Source organism: Ammospiza caudacuta, chromosome 1 (genome assembly GCF_027887145.1).
Source record: "Ammospiza caudacuta isolate bAmmCau1 chromosome 1, bAmmCau1.pri, whole genome shotgun sequence".
NCBI lineage: Eukaryota > Metazoa > Chordata > Aves > Passeriformes > Passerellidae > Ammospiza > Ammospiza caudacuta.
Window position 1 is genome coordinate 55,534,717 of NC_080593.1, and position 19,063 is coordinate 55,553,779.

At 39.8% G+C, this 19,063-nt stretch overlaps 1 protein-coding gene across 1 annotated transcript in view; it reads left to right on the top strand.

Annotated features, from left to right (window-relative positions):
* Positions 1–19,063, top strand: part of ITGA9 (integrin subunit alpha 9) — a 212,176-nt gene that overhangs the window by 52,167 nt on the left and 140,946 nt on the right. The window lies entirely within an intron of this gene.

The window sequence follows — 19,063 nt, forward strand, 5'->3', positions numbered from 1 at the left end:
ATGTCCTTCCTTACTTTGGCCTTACTACATTCTACTCTTTTAAAAAAGTTATTCAACCAATCAAAGTGGTGCTGCTTTGGTTTCAGATGTTTGATTTCCTGATAGGTAGAAGTTCATATCTTCTTGCTTGGCATGATTCGTGAGTCTGAGTACCTTCAAGACCTGCTGCCAGGAAAATACATTTTTTTAATGTTTGGTCAGCCAGGTCTCTTTCTCTCTTTTTCTCTTTTTCTCTTTTTCTCTTTTTCTCTTTTTCTCTTTTTCTCTTTTTCTCTTTTTCTCTTTTTCTCTTTTTCTCTTTTTCTCTTTTTCTCTTTTTCTTCCTTCCTTCCTTCCTTCCTTCCTTCCTTCCTTCCTTCCTTCCTTCCTTCCTTCCTTCCTTCCTTCCTTCCTTCCTTCCTTCCTTCCTTCCTTCCTTCCTTCCTTCCTTCCTTCCTTCCTTCCTTCCGCCACTTCCTTCCGCCACTTCCTTCCGCCACTTCCTTCCGCCACTTCCTTCCGCCACTTCCTTCCTTCCTTCCTTCCTTCCTTCCTTCCTTCCTTCCTTCCTTCCTTCCTTCCTTCCTTCCTTCCTTCCTTCCTTCCTTCCTTCCGCCGCTTCCTTCCTTCCGCCACTTCCTTCCTTCCGCCACTTCCTTCCTTCCTTCCTTCCGACACTTCCGACACTTCCGACACTTCCGACACTTCCTTCCGACACTTCCTTCCGACACTTCCTTCCGACACTTCCTTCCTTCCGACACTTCCTTCCTTCCTTCCGACACTTCCTTCCTTCCTTCCGACACTTCCTTCCGACACTTCCTTCCGACACTTCCTTCCTTCCTTCCGACACTTCCTTCCTTCCGACACTTCCTTCCGACACTTCCTTCCGACACTTCCTTCCTTCCTTTTTCTCCCTTTCTCTGTTTTTCTCTTTTTCTCTCTTGTATTTCATTTCTTTCTTTCTTTTCTTTCTCCTTTTGCCTTGGTTTGTTGCTACAGGTATTATTCCCAAGGAGACAACATATTGTTTTATTAGGAAGAGCAGGTTTAGTGTTTAATTTTGTTTAAGGTCTGACTGCCCAAAAGACTAGCAATACAATCTGCATGGGGATGGCTGGATAACGATACGCCTGCAATGAAATAATTGGGCTCTTGGATTTGAAGAATCCTGTGAATTTCATCTGGGCTTGAAAGCAGCAGTGGGATAACTTAATTCCACATGCATCATAGTCCTAGGGATACAAAGAGTGCTTTCCAGGCTAAGACTTAGAAAGGGTCTGTTTTTCCTGTGACAAACTCTTTAGCTAGAGCTTGCTAGGACTGTAGTTATCCTAATTTGGCAGGTGTTAAAGAAATGCCACCCAGGTGCTGTTGTTTTCAGAGTCAGCACATTTTTCTTCTACATTAAAAAGGTATAGAATGGGTTTTAAGATTACATAGGAAGGACATTTATCTTTTAAACCACATATGTCTTATAAACACTAATCTTTATCACCAGTCCTTACAGAAGGACTTCTTCCCATAGATGAGTTTGACTTAAATTAATGTATAACACTTGGTACTCTCTTGTTTTGAGAATACAGCACATCCAGCTTTTTCTAAATGTATAAACTTTTCCAGGAAGCTTTTTTGTACCTAAAATCTCTGAGAATGGGAGATAAAATTCATCCTTTAACTCTATCAACATTTTATGCATGGCTGTTGAGAGAAAATAAAATAAATAAGGGCACCAAAGAGGAAATGCTGTCCTGTTAAATTGTGTGGATCTCTGTGAAGAAACTACTTATCTTCTACATTTTTTTTTGTTTCTAGAACAACCATTGCTGTCTGCTGTAGAAAAGCTTGTTAAAGAAAATGTAGGCCTATAAGATTACCTTTACTTACAAAATGTATCAGTGAATTTAGTAATCCTGGTCTTTCTCCAATGAACATATCTGATTAGATTTCAATTTGTTGAGTTTGGATCAAAAGGAGCCTTGTGCCTATCTTAACCAAATAATGATTTCTTTCTTAATAGCTCTTGTAGTTTTCAGATACTACACAGAATTCATTAAAGAGCTATATATGCCCAAGAAACTCTTTAAATTTTTGCGACATTTCTAGCTAATTTTGGATATTCAAAGGTAAAAACTGTTCTTCTGGAAAATTCACGAGCAATTGGATTTTTATAGTCAAGAGAAACATTTAAACATGTCTAAAAAATACCATCAACTTAAAGCAAAATAGCTGGTTAACAAACAAGGCTCCTGGTTTTCTATGTGATATAAGCAGCCATTTTTCACTGTTCGAAGAATAACAGGAAATCTTGTAAGGGAGAATGAAAAGTAGTGGAGGAAGATAATCCCTGTACTTTTCTGAAAAAGATGGTGTAATCCACAAGACTACATGACGTTAGAAGCCTCAAAGAGAGCCCTGCACACTCTGAAGGAGTGGAAATGGGGTCATGATCACTGCTATCCTTAAGTAATAGCTAAGAAAACATACCCCTGGAAAACCAAACAAAAAAACCCCTCCACAAACTCCAACCAGAGCTCTCCTTAATTGCATATATTTGTGATGGAATGGGTGATTAAAAATATGTGGGCTTAAAATATACAAATATTTCATTTAGGCTTTCTGTTTTCCTTTTATTTACTGTATGTCTGACAAATTTTCCAGCATGGCAAATTGAGTTGTTTGTAGTTGCATCCTTAATACATTCCCTTTATTATTGTTTATTTGTGTCACTGGTCACAAAGGGATCTATGTAGCTTAACAATGTCAATTCTGGACTGCCTATAATGAAGGATAGAGAAGTTGTGTGGACTTGTGTGTCACCTCATGCTAACTTGACTAACTCTGCAAGGTACACAGGGTCTCCAGTCCAAATGGAACACAGCAGAACTCTGTGGGTTAAGTTAGTTAAATGAAAGCCTGTTCCAGGCCTTGCTGGATGATACTGTTTTATCAACATGTAATTCTAGCATGCTGAAGGCACAAAACGGAAGGACTGAGAAAAGCCACTGAAAAAAAAAGATCTCTACCAACTGCCTGCATTTTTTGATAGATTTGATCTCAAGAAACCCCAGCAAAACTGAGCGCTAAAAGAGTTGCAGTCTGCAAATAAACTAACATTTAATTTTTTTACAATTGATAAGTGTTCATGTTTTGAGCATGACTCATTTCCTATTTGTGGTTCCCTTTCAGGACAGTAGCTACTCTTCTTACTGCTGCTACTGAATTTGACTATTAAAGTCTGTATTTCCTCTTATCTCTGTGACTAAGTGGATTTCAGAATGTTTGTAGGATACATGTAGCTGGAATCTTCATCTTGTACAGGGCAGGGTATCAAATTACAGGTCAAGTTGCTAGAGCTGAGGTAGTTAATGAGAAAACATGGTTTCTGGTTGAGAACAGAGAATTAAATTGAAACACTTTAGGACTTTGCAATGCATTAGGTATGGGTTTGTAGTGGGCATAGTGTTGTAGAGGAGTGATATGGTTTTATGACTCTTTTATACTTATCTTTTAAAATTGCCTATCCTCAATGGAACCTTTTGATGATTACTAGTTAAGAAACTTTCTTTAGTATACATTGGTAATAAAACCAATACTGACAGAAACTCAAGTGTCATCTCCAAAAGCTGTATTGTTTAAATTTAAACAACTTTTGAAGGTTTGACTGATATATTGAGTAGAACATGGCTGTTAGTTGAGAAGTTTGGGAGCACCCCAAGCTTTCTTATATCAATGCATAACTGATTCCTTGTGGCTCTTAAAAGGTCCTTCACTGCTGGACCATTCTTCTTCTAGCTTTCTGGGGATGATGGTGCTGCTGCTAAAGATCATCTCTCCTTCAATGGTGATAAAGAGCAGATGAGTGCCTCCTGTGAAAACTGTCTGTCAGTTTTGCTGGAGTACAGGGATGCAAAGTTTGAATTTGATTAGCTTTTCCCCCCTTTCTTTTGTAAAAGGATTTGAGTTTTTTTGATATAAGGAATGGTGAGAAAATGGAATGTGATACCAAGAGGAAAAGAAGCAGAGTTTGCAAAAGGGAATGGAATCAGAGAAGGCTAAGAAAACAAATGGATTGGAAGGCTTTAGAAGTGTCTCCTTAATATCTGGGCATGCAGCTGAAATGTAGAATTTTCTCATGGCAACTGCACTCATTTGATGGTGTTCAGAAGATTAGGGCAATGGGCTTAAGATGTGCTGTGAGTAAGGTAGTGACTCTGAGGAAACATTGTTTCCCTTTTCCAATAACTGCCTTGGTTGTCTCCTGGTTATGTGGGCTTTCCTAATATTTAGGATAGCTGTATTAGTGTATAGGATGAGAATTTTACAGAGATACCAAAGGACATGGTGCCTGCAGATTTATGCAGGATCAAAACACATCTTCATTGATTATCACAAAGGTGTAATGGTGATCACGTTGAAAGCCCCTTCAAGAATTCCTGCATTTATTAAAGAAGCACCATCTGGTTTCTTACCCCACTGTAGGGCAGCCAGCTGGGCTGCTTATTGCTACCAGTCACTGTTGTCTGTGTACAGAGTGTATGCTTTAATAGCTGCAGACACCATCAGCAGTACTGGCACACGATTAAACTAGACACAGCATTTATATTTTTCAGAGATCTTGTTCTTGGTTGCTTTAAGCAGTTTCATGTAAGTCATATTATTAATTCTCAATGGATCCAGACATAGCTTATGGGAAGGGTGGGGCTGAGAAGTAACAGCCTTTGCATAATATTTGTGTCAATGAAGAACTAATGTTTGTACGGACAGGTTTGGAAAAAACCACTTTTCAACAGAAATTGCACAATTGTGCTTTATTCATTGCTGAGTCCTGTTGCCAAAAATTTGCATTTTTATGGGTATGTTTCTGGTCTTTGTTTGCCATGCATCACTTGCTTTTAAAGATACTCTGGGCTGCTGACATCACACAAACAATCTAGCGCTGCTCATCTATTTCAGTCAGGGTCTGTGGCCATGTTTGTTTCTCCCTCTATAGCTGTTTGATCTCATATGATCTCATGTGAGGGGGTTGCTTGTATTGAAGTCTTTTCTTTTTGATTAATAGTACCCGAGCTTTTTGCTAGAGATTGTGTAACAAAGCATTTTATCTCAGTCACATCAGATGTAGAGATTGACCTTGATGACCTTGATCATATGCTTTCTTCTGAGAGTTGCCTGCCTGTGAATTAATATCTCGATGTAAAGGTTTAGTTGGTAGCATGACGGGATAGAGATAACACTTGAAGCAGAGACTGCTTTTCCTGCAACAACAACAATGAAAATTTGGTCATGATTATCTAGAATTTTACAGGGTTTGGACCACTTGGTAGACAAAGAGAATACTGAACTGTTCCAGCCTGTAATAAAAAGTTTATCATCACTACAAGATAAAGCTGCTGTGTAGTTTTACCAGGAATGATAAGTGTGGTGAGATTCAGTACTAAGAGCAGAGTTGATGCCTTTGGGTTTGTTCATTTTGCTTGTTTATATAACTTTTGCAGAGCTAACTGGAGAAACTGCTTGGCCCAGCCAGATGCAATCATAACGTGTAGCCTTTAAAGGCTGTGGGATAGGTGGGGTAATCATGAAGCATGGACAGGGGTTTATTTACACGAAGCATGCTTTCCAGAAGAGTTCTGTTCTCCAAAACTGTGCAAAGTCCACTGATAATCTATAAGGATAGCCTGCCTCCCCTCCAGCAGAGCAAAATAAATGTGAAATACAAATTGAAAAAAAAAATTAATAGTGTTTTTTGTTGCCTTATTCTGTAAAGTGATCAGTCATCTCTTTTTGGATAAATTCTGTCTGGCACTGAGTAGAGCTGATGTCTCACCTTGAAAAATAAGCCAGGGAGAAGAGAAGCTGCATTTTTTCCTGCATAGCTTGTATGGACAAGAGAAGAGCAGTGGTCAGCTGTATAACTGTTTTCATCACCTCTTAGTTAAATGGATTTAGGAGTACCAGAAGGAGTAAGTGACATCCTTGAGTTGAGCATTACCTGTATCAAGATTTAAATACTGTTAATGATCATGGACTTATCTTTGGCTTTTTCAAAGATTTTTTACAAGGCTCTCCAAGAACAAGGAAGATTATCTTTCAGGGATCAGTTTATAGTCCAGTTAAAAACTGTCCTGCACAATATGTCCAAAAACAAGCTGCCAGATATGCTTCCCTTGCTTTCAGAAGGGGACCCATGCTGCAAGTAGTTAGGTGCTTTGAGATCTGTAAGGGCTAGTAGTGCAGCTAAGTGGGAAAATAAGTTGTATCAGATACTGTACTGTAACTCTTTGTGAGCTTTTTAGTGGCCAGTGTAGCTGAGAGCTGTGTGGTAGCCCAAAAGTTCTTGTGTCTTGAGGCCATTGGGAGGTTTTCAGCTGTGAGCTGAAGGGAGAGGTTTTGTCTAGAAATCCTCCTCTGCCCATCCTCACAGGTTTTTAAATAAATTACTTTTTTCCCCCCTCTTCTCACATTGTTAGGTGATATAACTGGGTGAGTGACTATCTTCTTCTTTATAGTTGGAGAGTTGTCTGTGAATGCTTTCTGCTCTGCACAGAGCTTATCTGTCTTAAAATCTATGAAAAAAAATCCAATTTAAAGTCTTAACAAGGTAATTGATTTTACTGAAATTCACTGTTGCTCTTTGACTTTTACCATTATGTATGAAAAAGGCCAAATATGTTGTTTATGGCCCAGGCAGAAATTTGGTTGCTGTGGTGAAGCTGTTGAAGTGCCTGGCTAATCATATTTACGAATCCAAGCAGAGATTTTGTAGTCCTCAAATGAAATAAATGGCATTTTGAATGAGGCTCAGTTAGTAGACTTGCAGCACAGTAACTTATGAAATTCTGCCTTGCCTCCCTTTTTTAAAATGTAGTGTACCCTGCTGAACCCTAAAAGGGTGCAAATCTTTAATCTTGAGCCCTTTGATGTACTTGTCCCTTTGATATGTTCTGTAACGGCAAAGAAATATGATTTATTTTTCAAGCAGAGTATCTCAAAAAAGCACATTTCTCAAGTTTTGGCAGAGTTGAGAATTATTTTTACTGCATGCAGACTCTTAGTGAAGCATGACACTTCACTGCTGCTTTTAGATATTCAGTCGCAGACATGTGCCTGGCTTTGCCGTCTGCCCACTGACGTATTTCTGATACTGTAGTTTCTCAAAAAGAGATTTCATTCGCAGATAGAAGCTTTTGGAGGTGGAGAGGCAGATTTAGGCCTCAACAGAGCATAGCACTTTTAGGGTGGAGGCTGGTCAGAGGGCTGGAGACCCTCTCCTACAATGACAGGCTGAAAGGTTTGTGGTTGTTCACCCTGGAGAGGAGATGGCCCCAGGGAGACATCATTGCAGCCTTCCAGGACTTGAAGGAGACTTATAAAAAAGAGTGACTTTTTTTAAACTAATAGACAGTGGGTTTAGATTAGAGGTTAGGAAGGTCTTTATTCAGAAGTTGGGTTGGCCAAAGAAGTTGTGGATGCCCTGTCCCTGGAAGTGTTCAAGGCCAGGCTGGATGGGGCCCTGAGCAACCTGGTCTAGTGAAAGGTGTCCCTGTCTGTGAGGTATGTAGGATTGGAATGAGATGATTTTTAATGTCCCTTCCATCCCAAGCCTTTCCATGATTCTTTGTTACCAGAGTCCACAGATTTGTGAGGCGGTCCATGGGACTTTTATCTGAAAGAAGTGATGGCATTTCCCAGTGATGGCACTTTAGGAAGTGAATGAACAGAGATGAAAGCTTGCTTTGTGCTAGGAAAAAATAATTTTAAAAGGCAGGTAATGATGGATAGGAATATTTTTTGCTTTCTCTGGCACTCCTGGTTAGCCTGAAGGGTTCTTCTCAGGTGGAAAGAAGTAGCAGAGAAGGCAACACTACTGTTTTTGAAACTTTCTAACATGTTTTTTGTAGAGTTATATAAACTAAATACATGATGGCAAATTGTGCTGTGAAAGTTTATTATTTGCTTTTTTAGAACAAATTGACATTTAAGGGCGATACACTTAAGGGTAGAGTTTTGCTGCAGAAAACTGCAATAGAGAACAGCTTGTTTATCTTTGTGGTTTTCCTGTTTAGAATACATGGAAGAATATCAGAATGTGCGCTAATCTCAAACACACACACACACACATATACCAACAACACACACACATGCACATGGTCACCTTCTCCTGTCCAAACTGGGGAGTGCCTTAAATTATTACCCTTTCATTTTGCTAACCTTAGAAAGGAATGACCAGGGCACTTCATCAGGAAACACTGAAAGCAAATTCCAATAGAAAACTCTGGGCTAAAGAGAAAACAATTAATTTTGCTGGCTGTGGCTTCTGTGTATGTTCCAAACCTGTAACATCCTCTTAGTCAGAACAGTCTTCCTAGAAGACTCTTACTTGTGCTGTGTTTAGTTTGGGTGGCAACAGCATAATGCTAATTCAGTGCCCTAGTTCATACCAGAAGTGCATGTCAATGTGTTTAAAGAAATATGGGAATAATAGATTGCAGCATAGAGCTTCTTTTGCACAAAATGCCTTTTCTCCCTTTCTCTCATAAGGAGATACTTACTACGTAACTTCAGGTGTGGGATTCATTTAGTCTTGACCTCCTAGGGTCCAGAAATTGAGAAAAGGTGCATACTATGTCAAGTTACCTTCTCCCTCACAAACCCACAGCACTTGCATAAGCTGTGCATAACAGGGTAGTTACAGTTGGTCTGATTATGCTGGTAATCAGAAGTTAAATCCCTAGTCATACACTTCTAGTTTGTTTTTTTTATTTGTCAATTCACCTTAGAAATCTGTGGCTTCTTCTGGAATCCTAGTTACTTTAGGGAATGTTTAGTATTTTGTCTTAATATTACAGTAATGTGTAGTATTTTTTTCTGTATTAGCTGTTCTCCAGAGATTTGAAATGGATATTTATTCAGGAATTCAAATTATTTTCCCCTTGCTCACAATATCTTTGCCCTGATGGCATATGCTTAAGCTTGTTTCCTGACTTCAGACTAGATGCTCTTATGGATTTGATGCATTAGGCAAATTAGATTGTTTCGATTTTATAACAGTCTTTTCTACCTTATGTCACCAACTGACCACTATGCTTGCTTTCAATGGTCACTTTTCCTTGGAAAAAATGGTCTTAGTTGTAAAAAGTGTACTTATGAAAGCTATCCTCAAAGCAGTGAGGTAGTCAAATGTTAGGAATATGTGCAATCTTGATTTGAGGGTTTATTGTCAAGTTATTAACCACATTTTCTGCCTAAGTTGCATGTGTTGGTTTTTGTGATTTCTCATGTGTAACACAGGATGTTTCTTGTAAAAAAGTCTTCCTTGAAAATATTTGTGAACATTTATCTCCTTTGTGAAAACCTGAAAAATACTTAACAATGAGTGACTTTTGCATGCTTTTTATACAAGTTGGTTTATTTCCATCTTGCTGTTCTAGTTATTTTAATCTCCATTTATGAATGGGCTTTAAGACCCTGAATATGTTTTACTTTGAGTTGTATGAACATGCGTAATACCATAAGAGTAGGACTGGGTGATAGCCTGACTGTAAAAACAAAATACAACAACAAAAAGGGAGATAATCCTGTAGTAGTTTAGTAGTTTATATTGCCCCCCCCCTTTTTTTTTTTTTTTTTTTTTTGCTTGGGAGAAGGCCCAGGTCTAGTGTTAAATTCTAGACTGAAATGTGAAAAGTTAGTGGAAAGTCTAAAGGAATCTAAGATGAGAGTAAATTAAATTTACTACTTCCTTCTTAGATAACAAAAGAAGTTGAAAATACAACTGGTTAAACTTGTCATGACTTGGTAACTTGGTAACTTTCATCCTATGAGCAGACTTACAGCTGTTCATTTGGGAAGATTGACTAAAGGGCAGCAGACATTAATAACTTTAGTGACAAGAAAAGAGTGTAAAATAGAAACAAGTAACAAAGAATGTATGTAACAAAACAGGTTGGCATAAATTAATACCTTCTTTTGCAAATTTTTGACCTACTAGAATATAGATGGTAGCAAGTGAAATGTACCATTAGCCATAAAAAGCAGTTTTAGTAAAGGCAAAGTGTATAGGGAAATGGTCTGAAGAAAAGGCTTTAAAATTCCTTTATTTTAAGAAACTAAGCTCTATTGCTTGACTTGCAAATCTGGCTTGCGTGCTCTTACTCAATGAGCTAGAAAGGATACCAAAATTGAAAAGCCAAGGTCATTGTCTTGTTAGGGAAAGTTTCCTCTGACCATCCAGGAGCCACTGGCAATTACATTCCCACCACTCCAGACTTCTGCTGCCACCAAACCCCCCTCGTAGGGGGATGGCCCTGCTTGACTCCCCACACACACATCACTCTCATGCAATCAGACAGGTTTCCCTCACAGTCTTTACAGAAAGTATCCCATAGCCCAGTCTCAGATGTTGGGTTCCTTTAAGTAATTTAATCATGGTGCAGCAACATGATTACAGCTCATTTGGACTTCATCCAAAAAATCAGTGGGATTATTGAAGTGCAACAACTCATCTGGCTTTCATGTTGATACCTCGTAAGACCTAATTGTCTCTTTAGTAAATGACTGCAACAATCCAGGATTTTGTGAGCTGTTGTGATCAGGAACCACCGCTGGTACAGTCCTTTGTATAAAGGACTGCTTTATATAAACCATGGCAGTGCTCATAGCTTATAAATAGCCAAGGGGACATTTACCATAGTGGATGAGGAAATTGTAAGGTTTGAATGTTTGAAGGGTTGTTTTCTTATAATAGACATCCCCAGTATTATCTAAATCTAAATATTTTAAGAAAGCAAAGTTTAGACTGGACATCCTAAGAGAGGGAATTCCTCTCTTGTACCTCAGAGTTCTGGCTTGTCTGCAGCTGCATTGTAGGAGCATTTCTGCAGGTTCTATTAGAAAAAAAAAGAAGGTGAGAAATAATTCATATCTTATTAAGAAAAAGAAAAGGCCAATGCTTGAAAAGGCTTATGTAAATGTATATGTGCTATAGTTTGGTACAGCTGCAGTGTTTGCCATCTGAGCAATGCCGTGTTCTGAGGCAGCTGAGAAGCAGAAAATTAAATAAGTAGGTGTGAAGAAGAAATGAAGACCATCAATTTTGTGTATATATATGGGCCATATGCTTCTAATGTCAAGTTGCAAGGACTGTTTAAATTAATTTAGGATCTAATGATGTGTTTTTAATTGTCATATATGTCTCATCTTCCTTTATTTTCCTTTCCAGCTTGATTTTTCCTACTTAGAGATGTGTTACATGTGTGCTATAGGGAAATGCAGTCAGCCAGATGTTTATGCTTGGTGATGTATTTTGGAAAGGACAAAATATGAAAGAATGATACCTGGGAGTCTTCACAGCAAAAGAGATGTAGTTTAGCATGTTGGTTTTTCTACTACTAAGTTGCTCCTTGTTCTGCTGCATTCCTTCCTCCAGTGTCAGGCTGGATAATCAGTGTAGGCCCTGAGACAAGTGTTGCCTAGCAGTTTGCCAACAGCTCAGCATTATCCAAAATGAGCTTAATTTGTGATCCTTGGAGGGGTTACCTTAGATTTCCAACATCTGGCAAGCATACTGAGAAACTTAAACTCTGCCTAGGAGCTCACTGGTTGATGCTGGACCTTCAGCTCACTCTAGGCTTTGGCAGATGAATTTACCATACCTCTGCTGCAAAACACTTTTCTTTTAAAACCTTTTTTTCAGTTGACAAGTATCAAAACTCTGTAACTATAGGCAGCAGTGTTTTAAGTAAGTGTGCTAATTTCCCTCATAGGTACTTGGTAATAACATAGTTAAGGAGCAGTATGATCAGGTTTTGCTTGTTTGTGTACCACTTGAAATTTTTAACAGATGGAATATTCTTACTCGGTTTTGTTCTCACCATTGATCTATTCTCCACCCTCAGAAAAATTTTTCCTTTTGAGGCATTGCAGGAGCTTAATTTTGTGGATGCATGTGGGTATGCAATACAAGACTACATCAAGCTGTGGGCTGCAAATAATTACTTTATGTACACAGTAAACAGAAATTATGGATGTTTTGACTCATAAGACTGAAGCATTGGACAGATGTATGAAACTAACTCAAAATATTAGTTAGTTTCATGCCCGTGGGAAAGGACTTTGGGTCATTAAGTGTCTGTACAAACAAATCTCTACTTTTACTTGAGGATTATTTCCACTAATATACTAATATTTTTACTAATATTTACAAATTCTTAGTATGCATTTTAAGCTTATCCTTCATTTTATACAAACCACAGATTTCTAAGTAATGAGTGGGAATAAACTCAGTCACTTGTATAACTAAGCATTCTGCTTTCTCTTTTTCTCTCACTTTGGAGCAGATTTGTTCATACAAAGAGAGAGGGAATGATGCTGGGGCTCATGCTATTTTTCTATGTATATTAATGTATATGTACATTTAATCTGTAAATTTAAATAAATCACCCCTAATCAAAATTGCTTTGCAAAACAAAGCCTGTTTAAAAGGAATTTTATAAGATATCATCTGTAGGAAAGGAGAAACAATACTGGTATAGTAGCATTTAAAAATGCCTAACAAGACATGAACTTTTACAAATTTTTACTGTGCTCATCATGAACAAAAGGACATTTAGGAACAGGTCTTTACCCCTTGCATATGATAATCTCTCTGAACTGCTCTTGCTCTGCTTGCTTGAGAATAGCTGTTGGATAATCCAAGGAAGGAGAAGTCACTGAGGGAAATGAGAGACGGCTGCAGCTCTTGCATGCATCTTTCCTACTTATCTCAAATAGATCTCTTTCAAGCCTAGCTTTTAAAAACACAATTGAGATGGGTAAAGGGATCCTTACTTATCCATGATTTTTGCCAATGTGATGGTTTTGGTCAGTTTGTCACCCGAGGTTTTCTACTGCTTGGTTCAGGGAGGCAAGTCATTCCCCTGCTATGCCGTGGGGTCCCTTCCCACGGGAGACAGTTCTCCGTGATCTTCTCCAACCTGGTTCCAATCACATGAGCAGCAGTCCTGCCAAAACTGCTGCAAGGTGAGTGCCTCCCTCAGGGAACAGTCCCCCCAAAACTGCTGCAGTATGGGTTGCTCTTCCACGGGGTGCAGGCCTCCAAAGGCAGGCTGCTTCAGCCTGCAAGTGGGGCTCCCTCCCTCCACAGTGTCTCCCACTGGATCACAGCCTCCTCCAAGCACGTGCTGCAGCATGAGCGCCTCCCCCATGGGCTGTGGGTGGGTCTCTGCATCCCCCATGGACCCCCATGGGCTGCACGGCTGCTTCACCAGGGTCTTCACCATGGCCTGTAGAGGCATCTCAGCTCTAGCACCTGGACCACCCACCTTTCTGCCCCTCCTTCTCCACTGACCTCGGTGTCTGCACGTTGTTTCCCTCACATGTTCTCACCTCTTCTCTGGCTAGAAAAAACAGTGCCCCACTTTGGTTTGATTTTCTTTTTAAATGTGTTACCACAAAGGCACTACCATCATCTGTCATTGGCCCAGCTTTGCCCAGCAGCATGTCCATCCTCAGAGCCACCAGGGCTTGGCTCTGCTGGACATCGTGGAAGCTTCCAGTAACTTCTCACAGAGCCACCTCTGTTGCCTCCTGGTACCAGAAAGGGCCGAGCAAAACCAACACAACCAGCCAGTGGCTGTGTACTGTGGCACTAAACAGTGTTTGCCACCATATACAAAAATATACCAGGCCTTTCTTATGCAGGCAGTGGTGACCAAGAACATGCATTGGGAGTCATCTCTGCCCACCAGGTAAAGGGCAGATGCAGTGTTTGCCACACTACCTCTGCAGGTAGATAAGGGGTGGATGGATCTTGTGAGTTGTCTACACTACGGGTAACTGAAACACTGGTATCTTCTCTCTGTTTTTAGTTGTGACTTTTTTTATAAAAAGGTGTATTGGTGTTTTAATGTTGTATTTGCAAATGGATCTTCTTAGTTGGCAGCCCTCAGGCTTTTGTCAAGCAGGTAGAATTTTCCATTTTAGCCCACAAGAAAGTGGCATTTTTCCATGTAATCTCTTTCTCAAATAGTGCAAAGAGAATAAGCTATGATGCTGAGCATGTTTCATTCCAGCTCAGTCAAGGAATGAGGCTCCAAGGCCTCATTCTGCTTTAGGCCTTGGAAGAAACTCTTGATTCTACTTTCAAGGGGACATAGCATGACTTACTTAAGACATTTTCTGAGATTGTCAGGAATAAGAAGCCAGCACTGGTCATCTGGGAGAAAGAGTGCCAGCTGCACTGTCATTAGGCTGATATGCATAATGGGTGATGCTCATCTCATCATACATCTGCTACTTTTCACCTTTGGTTGCCTTGAATTTGTGGCAAGAAATAAACATTTTTAGGGCATGACTCTCTTGGGCCACTCCATATGTGTGTTTTAGGGCAAGACAAGTAAGACTCCATTGGCTAGGTCTTTACTGACTCACAAAAAAGCCAAAAGCAACTTACTGGAGGTTGACATTTGTATTACAGATGTCAGCATTTAGCCAAAGGAATCCCACTCAATCCAGTCCATTGTTGTCTGATATTATTTACATGTTAAGAAGGAAATAATGCCCAGTTGGTAATGATACACTGATCTGTTTCCAATATTCTGTTTATTAAATGAATCAGATTGAATATTTGCCAAAGGAATGGAATAGAGAATTGGTACAGTCAAAAATCCATTTTTCACTCAACCGCTATCCCTTGCAGTCAAATAACATGAAAGAATATCCCATACTTTTTAGCTGTAAATCTGAACTCAGCTTGGGGACGTATACAAGTCTCATTGAGTGAAAAGAAATTAAAGTGAGCAGAGTGCAATTTTGTTACCATATGATAAATTTGTCTACACTTGGTGAGTTAACACAATGCTTCTTAAAAAACCACTGGCCTATGGAACTGCACAATGCCCATGGTGTAAGAAATACAACTGGAGGTTCACCAGTCCCATTGCCCTGGTAACTTAGTAGATTGTCTGTAACACTGGGGTCTCTGATCACTAGGGACCATCAAAGAGACCCCCCAGGACAGAAGAACTCATGCATAAAGGGGAGGGAAAATATGTTAATGATTTTGGGGAAAATATTATAATATATATGTTTAATCTGGGACATCAATGAATATGTATGTAAAATACAGTATATAAACAGAAACTTTACTGTGCTCAGCATGTATGACTTTAGGAGGACCTATCCCCCTTGTGTATCTGGCCAAATAAAGAATGCTTGCTTTTCAATGTTACATTAGTATTAAGGAGTTTCTTTTTTACTGAATTTTTTGGTAACAGCTCTGTCCAGTGTTCCTGGGTTTTTTTCTGCTGCTAGTCATGTGATAAAAGATACAAGAGTCTTTTATACATCTACATCCTAATTCTCTCCAGCTTTACTGAAATATGATCTGATGGATAGCCATAATTATCAAACTTGTGTTCCTGTGTTACACCTGGGTATTCCACCCTGCTTTTTTAAGATGGAAACCAATCCACATGAGAGGATTGGTTATCATCATAGCCTTTCTATTGAGAGTTGTAGTAGTAGTTGGACCAGAGCCCCAGCAAACAATTCAACAGCTGTGAAAGATGTTAGTTAAATTGTTTAAAATAGTTTACATTACTTTCACTGAAGAGCTTAATGGTAGCATTATTATGGTCTACTTCTTTTTCGTGTTGAAACGACCATAAAATTTACCTTGTGTTTGGAGCCTATCATATTTTACACCTTATCTTTTGAAAATTGAGTGGGCATAGGGGTAAAACCTGCTTTATTGAAAATTGTATGAACTTGAATTCAAAAGTATAACTCTCTTGCCATTTTTGTCATTGTTTAACAATTTGGAGAGCAGTCAGTGGAGTGTAGAAGGCAAATGGCATGGCATGGGAATGCTAGTGCAAGGGGATATCTGAGGTTTGTGTTTAGACACTGTCAGAATTAAGTGCCATCACCTTTTTCTTCTTAGCAATGACCACAGCTATATTAAACACTTCAGTTTTGTTGAATTGTCATATATTTTGTTGAGCTGAAAGAAGTAGCTGCTGAACATCTGCATAAGAGTAAAGCAATATTGGTTGTACATGTGAAGGCTTGTCTCTTAAAAGCTTCTGTGGGGAGGTTGATTCAAAGTGTCAATGAAAAGAATTGTGCTAATCTGAAATGGCTTTTGCTGAGTACTGTGTGACAAAGTGGTTGTACTTGTTGGTGGGTTGGAATGTGTCATGAACAGTAAGGAAAAATCATTGCTGTTCCATAGCAAACAACATTTTTGATATGAAATTGCATTCTTGCTGCAGCACATGTATTTCAGTCTCAGTTTTGTTTTCCTTTGTGAAGGACCAGGTTGCCTTTGCCATGGAAAGAGGAGAGAAGAGTGCTGGACAATTTTTGTCTTGCTGTCAACAGACTAGCAAAATAATACATAAGCTGCAGCAGTGACTTCTGGTGTAGGCAAATTTATTGCTACAGAGCTGCAGCAGCCTGGATTTCAGTGATCAGGAATACAAAGAAGGACCAATTTGTTGCCTTAGTGGTTACCAACCTGTGAGCACCATCTCTGCCCACCATCTCTAAGACCCACGCACTTGCAGTACTGCATGGCTTGTGCACTCTCAAGCTCCTCTCCTCTTCCCTGGAGAGAGCATCCTCTACTGTTGGGGCCCATGTCAGAGAGTCATGCAGTGCTCATGGATCATGGACCTGGCATTTCAAACACAGGGTAGCAGATATAAAAATGATTACTGGAAAGGTAGGCCTTATTCCAGGGTTTCAGCTCACACCTTGGAGATGTTTTGGGGATTTTCTTCCCTTTGTGAGATGTACCCATGCAAATATTTTGTTAGGTTGGTGTAGTGGTTTTGGTTTATCAATTTGAAATTTCACTAATTTTGAGATTTCTTGGCCAATGCACCAAAGAGTGTGGTGGGTTTTAGTGAGGGTTAAACACCAATGTACTTACTTCTTGCTGTGAGATAGGATTAGGAGAAAGGCGAAGCAGGCTCAAAACCTTAGACGGGTATAAAGACATTTTTATTAACAGTAACTAAGAGAAAAAAGTAGTAAGAATCAAAACAAACCCTTTAGAACACTTCTCTTTCTCCCACAACCTTTTCTTTTCCACTGACAATGTAAAGAAACAAAACTTAAAATTTCCAGTCAGTTTACCACCTCTAAAATAGTCTCTCTTTAGTTCACTTAGGGAGAGAAGTCCTTGTTAATATTATGGAGACTTCTCCACAAGAGGAAAAAACCTAGTAGTTCTTAATTTCCTTGTGGATAACAGATGCCCCAGGGAATCCTGCCCTGTGAAGTCCCTCCCATTTTCTCCAAGCCTCCCACAGCTTGTTGATGGGCCATATCAATTTATGGGGAATTGTTTTAAAGATGAGCTGTTAAAAGGCAAAAGTTCTCATTATCTATTTCTAAAATCATCTTCAGCCCTGGGAACAGAGATCTTCTCCTCCTGGGGGCACAGGATTACTCTTCTCTCTTTCTCTGTTCAAACTTTTTATGGGATCACAGCTATTTTAACATCTTATTTTAACATGGAGGCTTTTGCTCGATATAAATTTGAACCTTTTATCTCCTCATAGTTTCATGCGTTATAGGGAAAGAGGTTTTTTTCCATAGTTTATAGGAGGATTTCAGTCCCAAGATCAAGGCATCTCCTCATCCCTCCTACCTGGGACTTAGCTTCTACTTTACTAACCTCGATGTTTTCATCTTGTTCCTTTACATGTTTGCATCTTGTTCCGTTTTCTCACGCGGGTGTGGATTGAAGCACTGCAATGGTTAACATGTTGCCGGGGCCTCACAGGAGGTTACCTGACCCTGGTAGCTTGTGGCAGGAGCTGCAGCTGGGTTAGTAACTGGTCAGCTAGGCCAGAAGTCAGCAGCAGTACACCGGGGGTGGGTTCTCCTTCCCCCTGCACAATGATTGTGTCAGCTTCCACGGGTAAAATTCCCGCGCCGACCCGGTGCTGCTCCCGGGCCCCAGCGGGCCCAGCCAGGCCACCGGGCTGAGGGAGGGTGCAGTAAGCAGCTACATGTCGGCAAGGTCAGCTCCGCCCAGGCCGCGGCACCCTCTGTCCCTGCCCGCCATCGATGGGCGGTGGTGCCGGCAGGCGGCCCAGGGAAGGGCCCCGCAGGCCCGCACGGCCCAGCCCGGTCGAGAGAGAGGCCGGGCCGGCTGATGTTACCTCCTTCCCGACTGGAAAAAAAAGAGGAAGTTACGGGGTTTCTTTCTTTTTTTTTACATGTGTGTTTCACAGAAGCATGTGTGATTTTCACTGGTTGGAAGTTTTGCATCACTTCCCTAGATTTCCTCCTACTGAGCATGTGTGCTGTAGTTTTGCAATTTCTGAGTCAATATAGCCATACCTGGTAGCCATATTGTTGTATGGATTTATTTTTTGCCAGGGTTTCCAGTGCTTTTCTTGGCTGATGTGATTCGCAGCCCTAAAAATTTATCCTTCTCTGGCAAAGACTGTCTATCTAAGATTTATTGGCAAATTTAAAAGCTCTCGCCTATGTATTTTGCCAAGTAGTGCAGAAATTTGTAAGAATTACATGAAATTAGGTGTGAACCTAAACTTCCCCTAGCATAGACGATTGAGGCAGGACTGCTTTCTCTCTGTCCCAGAGCCAGACCCATAGCACACTCTTCACCAGTGAAGCCTTGACTAACCTTTCAGCTAGAAGACTGTATTAACCAGATTTTAGAATAAAAATGTGGATTCATAGAGAGATCCACTACACACTGAAGAGCAGATTGGCTCACAAAAGATAAAAGAACCTGTTCTTTTAATATCTAACAGAATCTCAACATTTGATTCGAGTGTCTTTTTTTCAGGTTATTGCCTTACATACTGTGAGAGGTGGGTCTGCCTGAATTGTACATAGTGCTGTCCTGTTCTTTGTCTTTCTTGGGTGTTACACAACAATATAAATTAAATTATTCCTCTGAAGTATTATTATCCTAGCTTTATCAAAATTAAACTTCATGTGTCCCAACTGTCTTTTCCTTGTTAAAGTGTTTCTGAATTTCATCATGGTCTTTTCTAGTTTGGTTTAAACTTAATAAATTGACATCATTTGTCACTTCAGT